The following is a 10,399-nucleotide window of genomic DNA, read 5'->3' as shown; positions in this document are numbered from 1 at the left end:
TGTCATTCGATTGCTAAAATTTGTGCGAACAAGAGTAAAAAATGTCCAGCTCCGTAAATATGTGGAACCCGTCCGAATTGTACAAGCGCGTAAAGTGTGTTATGATGGTTCGTCCCGGCCATAAGAATGCCGAAATTCGGAAGGCGGCGATGTGTTCGCTGAACACCGTAAAAACAATACGGTGGCCAATGGGCGGCCGTACGTTTGGCAGCCGGATTCTGCACCATGCCATACGGCCGTAAAAACCCGCCAATGGCTCACTGCCAATTTCGACCGATAGACCAGCACTGACGTTTGGCCACCCAGCTCCCCTGACCTTAATGCTATGGATTATTATGTGTGGGGCACAGTTGAACGGGACACCAACAGGACGTCCTGCGATACCAAAGCGGAGCTGGTGGCCAGAATAAAGGCCGTGTTTGCGGCCATCCCCAGAGACGTGGTTGTCCTGGCTTGCGCGCGGTTCCGGAAGCGGGTGCAGGCGGCCATCGACGCGGAGGGGGGGTGGGGTACTTCGAATAAAAATGCGGCAAACATGGTAAGCTAAACTTTGTAGAATTTTTTTTTTAATTTTTAACATAAATTTGATAAAAATTCCTTTCCTATTCCCTCAGAAACTGTCAAATTTATCTCGAAAACCCTGTATGTTTATATATAACGACGACTGCGTATACACTTTGCATGCTTATAAACATTTTACATACCGTATCTGTCGCGTGTAGAATTAAGAAAATAAAATTGGTTAGTCGAATACATCATGAGCTTTCGACCCCTGGTCCAGTTGAAATGAATTCTATCGCCAAAGTGCGGATGCGATACCAATTGTCGTCAGAATTGTCGACTACTCGATGTTTTACGTAGAATTTGTCTACTGGTCGAAACTGACTTTTTGATTTCGAGAACGATCGAATGAATAATCCGTATGCGATGCCAACGTTTTATTCATTCCAAATGAACTTTTATTCACAGGTTTTCGATTTCGATCGCAATCGAACTCGTATGCGATACAGACCAATGTTGTTGCAGCCGATCTGTCCTATATGGAGGATTACACGGTATATATCCCCAGTGGATTGGTGGATGTAATCAGTGTTATTGATGAATTTCAGATTTAGTCTATTCTGAACAAAGATGGGAAAAATGAATCTCAGAGGGATACGAATCTTCGAATCCCAATCCTGGATGGGATTCGAATCTTTTAATCCCAATCGCAATGTGGTATAGCGTTTTATTTTAGTTTTCTGCGAGTGGGAGGGGGGATTAGTTAAAAATGGATTTAGAGGTCATTCTGTTCTGTGTATTTAACTTTGCAGTACTTACATCATAATTTGTACATGTTCCCGAAATACGCGAACGTTTATTCAATATCAAATCAATTAATTTATTTAGTGACTATAACATCTCATTAAATGCTACATTACACGAACATTTGCTATATTCTTACTGTAAACCGCGTGATTCGACCCCCGAAATTAGAGATAAGTGGTTTATCTCGTATTCTCAGAAACAGCCTGTAGTTTCAATCGCAATCAATCCCAATGCAATTCCAATTCCAATGCAAGTCGAATCCCAATCGCAATCAGAATCCCAATCGCAATCAGAATCTCAAAGGCAATCAGAATTCCGATCGAATAACAATCCCAATCAGAATTCCAATCAAATTGTAGTCCCAATCCCAATCGAATCTCAATCCTACAATCCCAATCGAATTCCAATCCCAATCCCGATCGAATCGCAATCCGAATCCCAATCGAATCTCAATCCCACAATCCCAATCGAATCTCAATCCCACAATCCCAATCGAATTGCAATCCCAATCCCAATCGAATCGCAATCCCAATCCCAATCAGGATCCCAATCCCAGTCCCAATCAAATTCCCTATCGGAATGCCAATCCCAATCTCATTCAGAATCCCAATTAAATCCCAAACACAAAGGAATCTTTTAGGGATTCAAATCCTACAAACGGAATCCGATCCGATCGAATCTTTCTAGGGATGGAATCTTCGAATCTTCCGAATCCTGAATCTCCCAACACTATTCTAAACTCGATTCGATTCGGGTCGAGCAAATGAACTCCAAAGTGAACTTTTCCATACAAATAAACACACAAAATTCATCAACTCAACGTCGAGACGACTCGATTGTAAGAATAGAATACGCTTGTTAGATTACCTTAGATAAGAGGACGTCCTAAAGTACGGACGAGTGGCTTTTCTACACTAATCCTCCCCTCAGGTAAAGGACTTTTAAGTAAAAAATAAACGTTTCGAATATTGTTGATGGAACGAAAATTTTCCGTTAGACTTCCTAACTCCGGATCACTTTGGTGAGGCTGGCGCAAGTGGCAGAACAAGGCAACCACCACAGCAGCAGCACAGCAGTAACAACAGAGACAGCATCGGCGCAGACGACGAGGTGCCTCCACTATATCCAGATGAGATTGCCAGCGCCATCAAGCAGCTTAAAAGCATTAAGTCTGCTAGCGGTGATGGACTGGCGGCCGAGCTATTCAAGATGTGACCGGAGAGTGTGATGTGATCGTGAAAGTCTGGGAGCAGGAGGATCTACCGGAGGAGTGGAAGCTGGGTATTATTCACCCAGTCTATGAAAAGGGCGACAGGCTGGATTGCTCCAATTTAGAGCCATCACAGTCCTGAATGCCGCCTACAAGATCCTGTCCCTGATCCTGTTCTGCAGACTTGCACCCCTTGCTACAAATTATGTCGGCAGCTATACATCCTCCAGAAGTGCCGAGAGCGCCAAATCCCTACGCAACACCTGTTCATCGACTTCAAGGCGGCCTACGACACCATAGACCGGAAGGAGCTATGGAGCATCATGCAGCGGTACCACTTCCCTGGGAACTTGATCCGACAGTTCGAAACGTCCATGAACGGGGTGCAGTGCAGGTGAGAGTGACGAACATGCTTTCGGAATCGTTCGAATCTCACCGAGGTCTGAGGCAAGGGGACGGACTCTTCTCTTTGCTGTTCAACATCGCTCTGGAAGGTGTCCGGCGAAGCGCGGGCTTCGATATCCGGGGCACGATTTTCACCAGATCTCTCCAATTCCTTGGCTTCGCGGATGACTTCGACATCTTCGGACGTACAACTGCGGCGGTGTGCAAAGCGTACACCCGACTGAAACGCGAGGCCGAGATGATTGGATTGAGGATCAATGCGACGAAGACAAAGTTCCTGCATGCCGGGGGCGTGTGGACGTGTGGACGTGGACGTGTGGACGTGGACGTGTTGGGAGATTCAGGATTCGGAAGATACGAAGAATCAATCCCTAGAAAGATTCGATCGGATCCCTTTTGCAGGATTTGAATCCATAAAAGATTCCTTTGCGATTGGATTGGGGTTGGGATTAGTTTGGGATTCGATTGGGATTCGATTGGGATTCTGATTGGGATTGGGATTGCGATTCGATTGGGATTGCGATTGGGATTGGGCTTGCGATTCGATTGGGATTGCGATTCTACTGAGATTCTAATTGCGATTGCAATTGGGATTGGGATTGCGTTGGAATTTAGAGGCTGTCCCCGAAATACGCTATTAATGAGGGTCTAATTTCGTAAGTCGAATCACGCAGTTTTCAATCAAAATATAGCAAATGTTCGTGTAATGTAGCATTTAATGAGAAGTCATAGTCACTAAATAAATTATTTGATTTGATAGAAAATAAAGGCCCGCGTCGGATACATGTACAAATTATGATGTTAGTACTGCAAAGTTAAATAATTTGGAGTAAAACAGAATAACCTCTCATTCCAACTTTAACTAATTCACCCTCTACGGGTACGAGTCTTGGACTATGCTAACGGAGGACGCCAATGCACTCGCCATTTTCGAACGGCGTGTGCTAAGGACTATCTTTGACGGTATGTGCGAGCAGGGCATATGGAGAAGGAGGATGAACCACGAGCTAGCGAACCACGAGTTTGGCGGTGCTGATATCCTGATGGTCATCAAAGCCAGAAGGATACGATCACTGAGGCACGTGATGAGGATACCGGACTTATGCCCCACCAGGAAGGTGCTCGTCAGCAACACGTTCGGCACGAGGCGTAGAGGATCGAGCTCGTTGGCTGAATCAGGTGGAGTCGAACCTGTCGGAGATCGGATGCAACTGTGGTTGGAGCACTGCAGCCCAGAACCGAGATTCCTGGAAACGGATTGGCAACCTGGCCATGTCTTCTAGACGTGCTCGTACATGAGCAGGCCAAGACGAAGAAGAAGATTTAAACAATCCTATCGCCGTTCTAGTTTTAGGGATGCATAACTTCAATACGAAACCTTACAACAGAGCAGGAGAAATGAGAAAGCTCTCCTCCAAGCGAGGAAGCTTCACTGGTTGGGTTTCCCACAAACAGATGGTGCCACCAGCTTTTTGCTATTTTCAGAACGCATCAGTCGTTTACCGTCTGCTAAACGAAGTCTATATTCAGCTATCTTCGCAGAATAAATAAGCGATGCAGAAGACGAACGTAACATCACTTTACGGTAGAAGATCCGTAAAAATCGGTATAAGATTTGCCTGATCTCACAGCGCTTCGAGTGAGCACTTAATCATTCCAGTTGAATAAAAGTTCTTCAAAACAGTTATCGATTGATCGAAATCACATTAAGGAAAATACAGGTAAAACAAATCGAACAGTACAATAAACGACTGTTACTTTATATCGCATTCGCTCAATGCGTTGGCGACATAAATTTCGTAATTTTTTTCAACGACTGTTAATTTTTAACTGCCGCTCTGGTGGTACAGTCGTCAACTCATACGACTAAACATCATGCCCGTTATGAGTACAAGCTCCGAATTGACCGTGCCCCCATACGCAGGACTGTTTATCCTGCTATGTGTCAATCAATAAATCACCTAAAGGCAAGCCCACAAGTGATACGGGGAAGCCTTGGCCGCACACAATTCTTTTGAAAAAGAAAAATTAATTTACCTACAGTGGATCGCCGTTTATCCGGGCTCATCGGGACTCGACCTCGCCCGGATATGCGAATAACACTGTGGTGATCAGCGCCATCTGCACATCAGATGCCGCAATCTCAACGTCGCTGTCATATTCACCACCTTAAGTGGACATCACCTTGTGGTATAGAGTAAGTTGAGTTGACAGATATTAGACCAGTTTAGTGCAGGACGAACGAGGAAGCAGCGATCGGATGCGCCGATCGCTCGTTCACTTCTCTCGCAACCATCCGCCGATTCGGATCGATTAATACGTTGTTAATTAGTTGTGAATAATAAAGATAAGCTCCGACTAAAAGCTTACAACACCAATAATGAATCAAACGATACATTTGATGTCAAATTCTTGTTTTTTTAGTTTATTTCGTGTCTTTTTCCAATGAGAATATTTGAAATTTGTCATGTATTAAAGTGTTTTTGTAATGTCAATCTGCTCGTATACATTTTTTTTCTAATAACGGATAAACGGACGACCGGATAAAAGTTACCTTGATAAACAGCGCTCCATTATATTTCTTTAAGCTCTTTCACGCCGGACGAATGTGACAATTCGTACGTTCGACAAACTTAGCTCGTTTCAAAATTAATTAATGAAAAACAGGCCTTTCGTGATGATCGCGCACGCTGCAGGTATCAACACAACACGAGGTTTGTCGATTACGCGTTCAAACCAAAACTGATTAACTTTATTTAAAAAAGGAATTTTAAAACTGTGTCGGTTAATGAAAATGTTTCAACACTAGTGAACAATGTTATTTAACATTTTTTAAGGTTTTTTGTTAGACCACACGTCATTTAAACAGTCAAGATCGCGAGTGCGTCGAGAGTTCTTGCCTATTTTTTAATATAGAGCGACAGCCGCACTGAGCTAATTTCGTCGAACGCGCGAATTGTTACATGAGAGCTCTTTTGCAATTCCTGCTAATATCAGTCGCTGCTCTAGGCGTTCAGAAGGTTTAGTGGCAGTGCACACATGCAATTTAACACAATATACAAAAACATTAACATAGGAAATATATGAAGGATGCCGATCGACACGTCGGATGAATCGCAAAGTACAATGCTGTAATGCAGGGGTCTCCAAACTACGGTCCGCGGGCGGCCCTCAAGAGCCTTTAATGCGGCCCGCGATGACTGGGTAAAGGTTAAAGTAAATAGTTTTCTTTTCTGACTAACCAATCGAAATTTATTTTTTTATTTCTGAAAGACGAAAATCAAGATTCAATAAAAGAAAGCTCCAGAAATGTTATATATTTTGTTGGTATTTTCTTATTAAAACGAGATTTGAACTTCCCCTCATTCTAAAGGTAGCGTCAAAATGGCCCTCGACAATGTTGATTGTGAAGCAAAGCGGCCCGCGAACTGAAAAGTTTGGACACCCCTACTGTAATGCTTTAAAATTATCACATACAAATTAACAGTGCCATTTTGACACCCTCAGAAGGTACCTTCGAAGGATGGTTTGCAGAACATTTTTCACCACGAATTGTATCCTAATATCGGACATAAATATGATAACTTATGATATACTAATTAAGCAACGCGGTTAATGTGTTCAGAAGACAGCTTAAAACGAATGCCACACTTTTCGCGAACGCACCTCTGAGCTTTAGTTATTATGTTTCAGTTGATGGTTTTAACAAATAAATCAATGGCTAAATAGTATAATTGCAGAAGAAGAGGCATTCACGACTTCTTTCAACACTTCACTTCTTTCAACGATATTCAAATTTACATCAACAAACGAATTCATTTCCATTCGATATTTTCCTAGAGGCACTCTCGGATTTCATAAACCGCATCTCGCATTTTGCGTTACATGCTGTAATACGAAACAAAGTACACTCTAGTCTTTTATTTACATTAATGGAACTAACAATGATCCAACATCTATTTTATAGGCACTGAGCAACTGTAGCGATATTGATATACTTTCAGCATGATTAAAAACTAAAAACGTAATTGACCAAACAATTTGTAGAAAATTTACCTGTTGTGATTTCCTAATTCTTACCACTTCACGAAAAAACGCGTCGCTTCGCCATTCACACTCAAAAACGCACCATGATATGCAAAAAGACAGTTTGTCAGAAAACAGCTTTTGTGTCTTTCTCAATCACGGGATACGTTTACTAAAACAAGTCCTTTTGCTTTACTTTTGCACCCACTTCAATTACTTAGTTAAATGCATCTTCTAGCGTCAAACAAATGGCAAAATGTACAATTCATCAAGGTAATGCGAAATGACCGTGCTGCCAGCTAGATCAACACATATTCTAGATAATCCCGCTCAAGGTGTATGAATATGACAAGGTGAAGTTATTCAGAGCAAATTCATATCCCGCTAAACAAATTCGAAGAGCCTGCAGGCTTGCATGAGGCCTCGTAATGCCCGTTAAACATGCCCCTAAGGCCTAAGGCCCGTGTTTGTGCTCCATCGGATGCGATTTTATCGGAAGGCCTGTCAAAATTTTATATGGGATTTGACAGATAACGTGGGACGTGCGATTTCGTCGTACGACGGAATCAAAAAAAATTTATTTCGTCGGACGCCGCATCCGATTTTATCTGTCAAACTAAGTAATTGTTTTATTATTAAAATAATCTAATTAATCGCAATATTATACGAAAAAGCGTATGACAGCACGTGCGATAAAATCGCATGCGATGGAGCAGAGACACGGGCCTAAGGGTGGTGGCAACGCTCATCGAATGCAATTTTATCCGATTTTATTCATATGGGATTTGACAGATAACGTCGGACGTGCAATTTCGTCGTCCGACGTTATCTGTAAAATCCCATATAAAAATTTTACAGGCCGTCCGATAAAATCGCATGCGAAAAAGCGTTGCCACCGCCCTAAACGAATTAGAGCAGGCTGTGAGCTCGCATAAAGCCTCGCACTCCATCCACTAGAACTAAAACGGCGATACGATTGTTTAAATACTAAACTCCAACGAAAACCACCAGCACTAAAGCAAGTGAGATTTGAGTAATGGTCGTTGGTGTTGATACCCGTGTATCTGACCACAAGACCAATCTTATAGATTTTTGCTCGGTAAGTTAGAAGGCTATATAGGTCATATTAGATGAAGCATAACGAAACACATTGCAAGAAAAGTATATTCAATTTTCCAGTCGTTTAAGCTTAATCTGTGGCGCTTGGGCACACATAATGCGGCATTATTTTGTAATAAAATCGGTGTTTTTTTTAATAAAATGTTAATACGACCGAGGATTAGACGTGTCAATACGAGGACTAGAAACGTAATTTCCTCGCGTAATTTTCGCGATAAATTATGCGAGCCCGCGAACTGCTCGAATTTGTTTAGCTGGTACTTTCTAAACATTGCGGGGTTTGCAAACAGTTTTTCCCGCTTGAAATTGCTTGCAATTATTAGTCAATTGCATCGCTTACACATACAATATATTTTTAATTTTGTAATTCTTGCACAAAAGCACATTAACAATTTTTGTTTATTTGCAATGTAATTTGAATTGCTTGCACTTTAGTAAGCTATATTTCACGTTATTGGAACCTTTTTGTTGAGTTCCATAATTATTACATAAAATCAGTAATTTTTATCACGTCTGCATAAATTATGTTGTTTTTGTTTGTAATTGCACCGCAAAAAAAAATTGTTGATTTGCACTAAAAAGATCAGATATTTAGCTATCAATAAATTGCACTGTTAAAACTGTTCGCCAGGTGCTATAATTATAATTGCAAAACTTTTGAGCGAAAAAGCTATTTCCCAAAAAGCCAGAATTGGTTAAGCAGCTTATTTTGGCACGCTAAAGATCGCTGCTCTAATTCGCATTTTGCAGTAGATAAACAGCATCAAAGTTCTATGTGGGTCTTTCAAACAGCGCCTATGCAGCTTCCTTATGCCACAATGCCAGGGATTATTTTTCTTTGTGTTTTATTTTCAAGCAAGCGTCATCGATGAAATAAACAACAAGATTTGTTTCGTTTAAACACATATGTATATTTCTTAATCTTTTGTATTGATGAATTACACACAATTTTACACAAATTACTGATAATTCACAATCACTTCACTCAATATTCATTCTTCAATTAACGAATTTAACTTGTGCAGCAGCAATGAGATTATTGCCGGCGTCCGTCTTTGACACTTTGACAAGAGCCACCTTGAACCGATGTCATGCATTAAAAAGCTATAAAGTTCCACCAAGTTTAGTACCCTTTCTTAACAAGCCTTCAAGTTCTATTATGATCCCTACACATAGTGCTAATCAGCCGCAAAGTTCCAAAGAGTACCATGTGCCTGTTAAAAAGATCCATAGTTCCGCAAAGTACCGCCTATCTGTTAATCAGCCACAAAGTACGATATCGGAACGATTTTTCGTTAAACAGCCCTAAATCAGCTATAAAGTACGAGCTGGCTATTAGGGTTGCTCCTACAAGAACCCAAGCGCCACAGGTCATTGGTTTGATCAATAGATGGCGTATTAAAACTGATTATTATATTGCTATCCTTTTCTTGAAATGTGTTTCGACAAGTTTCATCTTATCATGACCTATATAGCCTTCTACCTTTCGGAGCAAAAATCTATATCAATGATTGTGTGGTCGGATACGTGGGTATCAACACCAACGACCATTACTCAAATCTCACTTGCTTCAGTGCTGGTGGTTTCCGTTAGAGTTTAGTATTTAAACAATCGTATCGCCGTTCTAGTTCTAGCGATGCATAACTTCGCCAGATGCATAAACCAGAGAAAATGAGAAAGCTCTCCTCCAAGCGAGGAAGCTCAACTGGTTGAGTATCCCACCAACAGATAGCGCCACCAGCTTTTTTGCTATTTTTATAACGCATGAGTCGTTTGCCGTCTGCTAAACGAAGTCTTTCTATATTCCGTTTAGGTAGAGTGCATGAGTCGTTTAGAAGCCGTTTAGTGGTCGTTTAGTGGATTTGTGGCACTTGGGAAGCTTTAATGCGATGGTGCTGTGTTTAAGGAGTTGGATGGAGCAAGGTGTGTTTATTTAGAAGGTGAATTATTAGCGCGTTTGCCGGGCGCCATCATTGAGTATTGTTATGTCAAATCGCATACAATTTTCTATACCCCCTCCAGCCCTTCCCGATTTCAATACCGGAGCACCTAGTATTGTTATGTCAAGTCGTGAAATGTCAATTTGCTCTGAAGCACTTCACCTCCTAATATCCATACACCTTGGGATGGAGTGCGAGGCTTTATGCGAGCTCACAGCCTGCTCTAATTCGTTTAGGGCGGTGGCAACGCTTTTTCGCATGCGATTTTATCGGACGGCCTGTAAAATTTTTATATGGGATTTGACAAATAACGTCGGACGACGACATCGCTCGTCCGACGTTATCTGTCAAATCCCATATAAATCTCTTCCGCGAAAATCGCAACCAATGA

General features: G+C 41.7%; 1 long non-coding RNA gene across 2 annotated transcripts; it reads right to left on the bottom strand.

The window, feature by feature from the left end:
* Positions 1-6,693: 6,693 nt before the first annotated feature.
* On the bottom strand, positions 6,694-7,253 carry LOC120894889. 2 transcript variants are annotated; one of them, XR_005738256.1, is made up of 2 exons: positions 6,980-7,253; positions 6,694-6,835 (listed from the first exon to the last, which is right to left on the bottom strand). It is a non-coding gene; the product is annotated as an uncharacterized LOC120894889 (long non-coding RNA). The 2 variants fall into 2 exon arrangements; XR_005738255.1 differs by having other exon boundaries at positions 6,694-6,811.
* Between the last annotated feature and the right edge of the window lie 3,146 nt (positions 7,254-10,399).

The sequence above is a fragment of the Anopheles arabiensis genome, chromosome 2, assembly GCF_016920715.1.
Source record: "Anopheles arabiensis isolate DONGOLA chromosome 2, AaraD3, whole genome shotgun sequence".
Taxonomy (NCBI): Eukaryota; Metazoa; Arthropoda; class Insecta; order Diptera; family Culicidae; genus Anopheles; species Anopheles arabiensis.
Note: the sequence above shows the minus strand (reverse complement) of the source record. Positions and strands in the feature narration are given on the sequence as shown.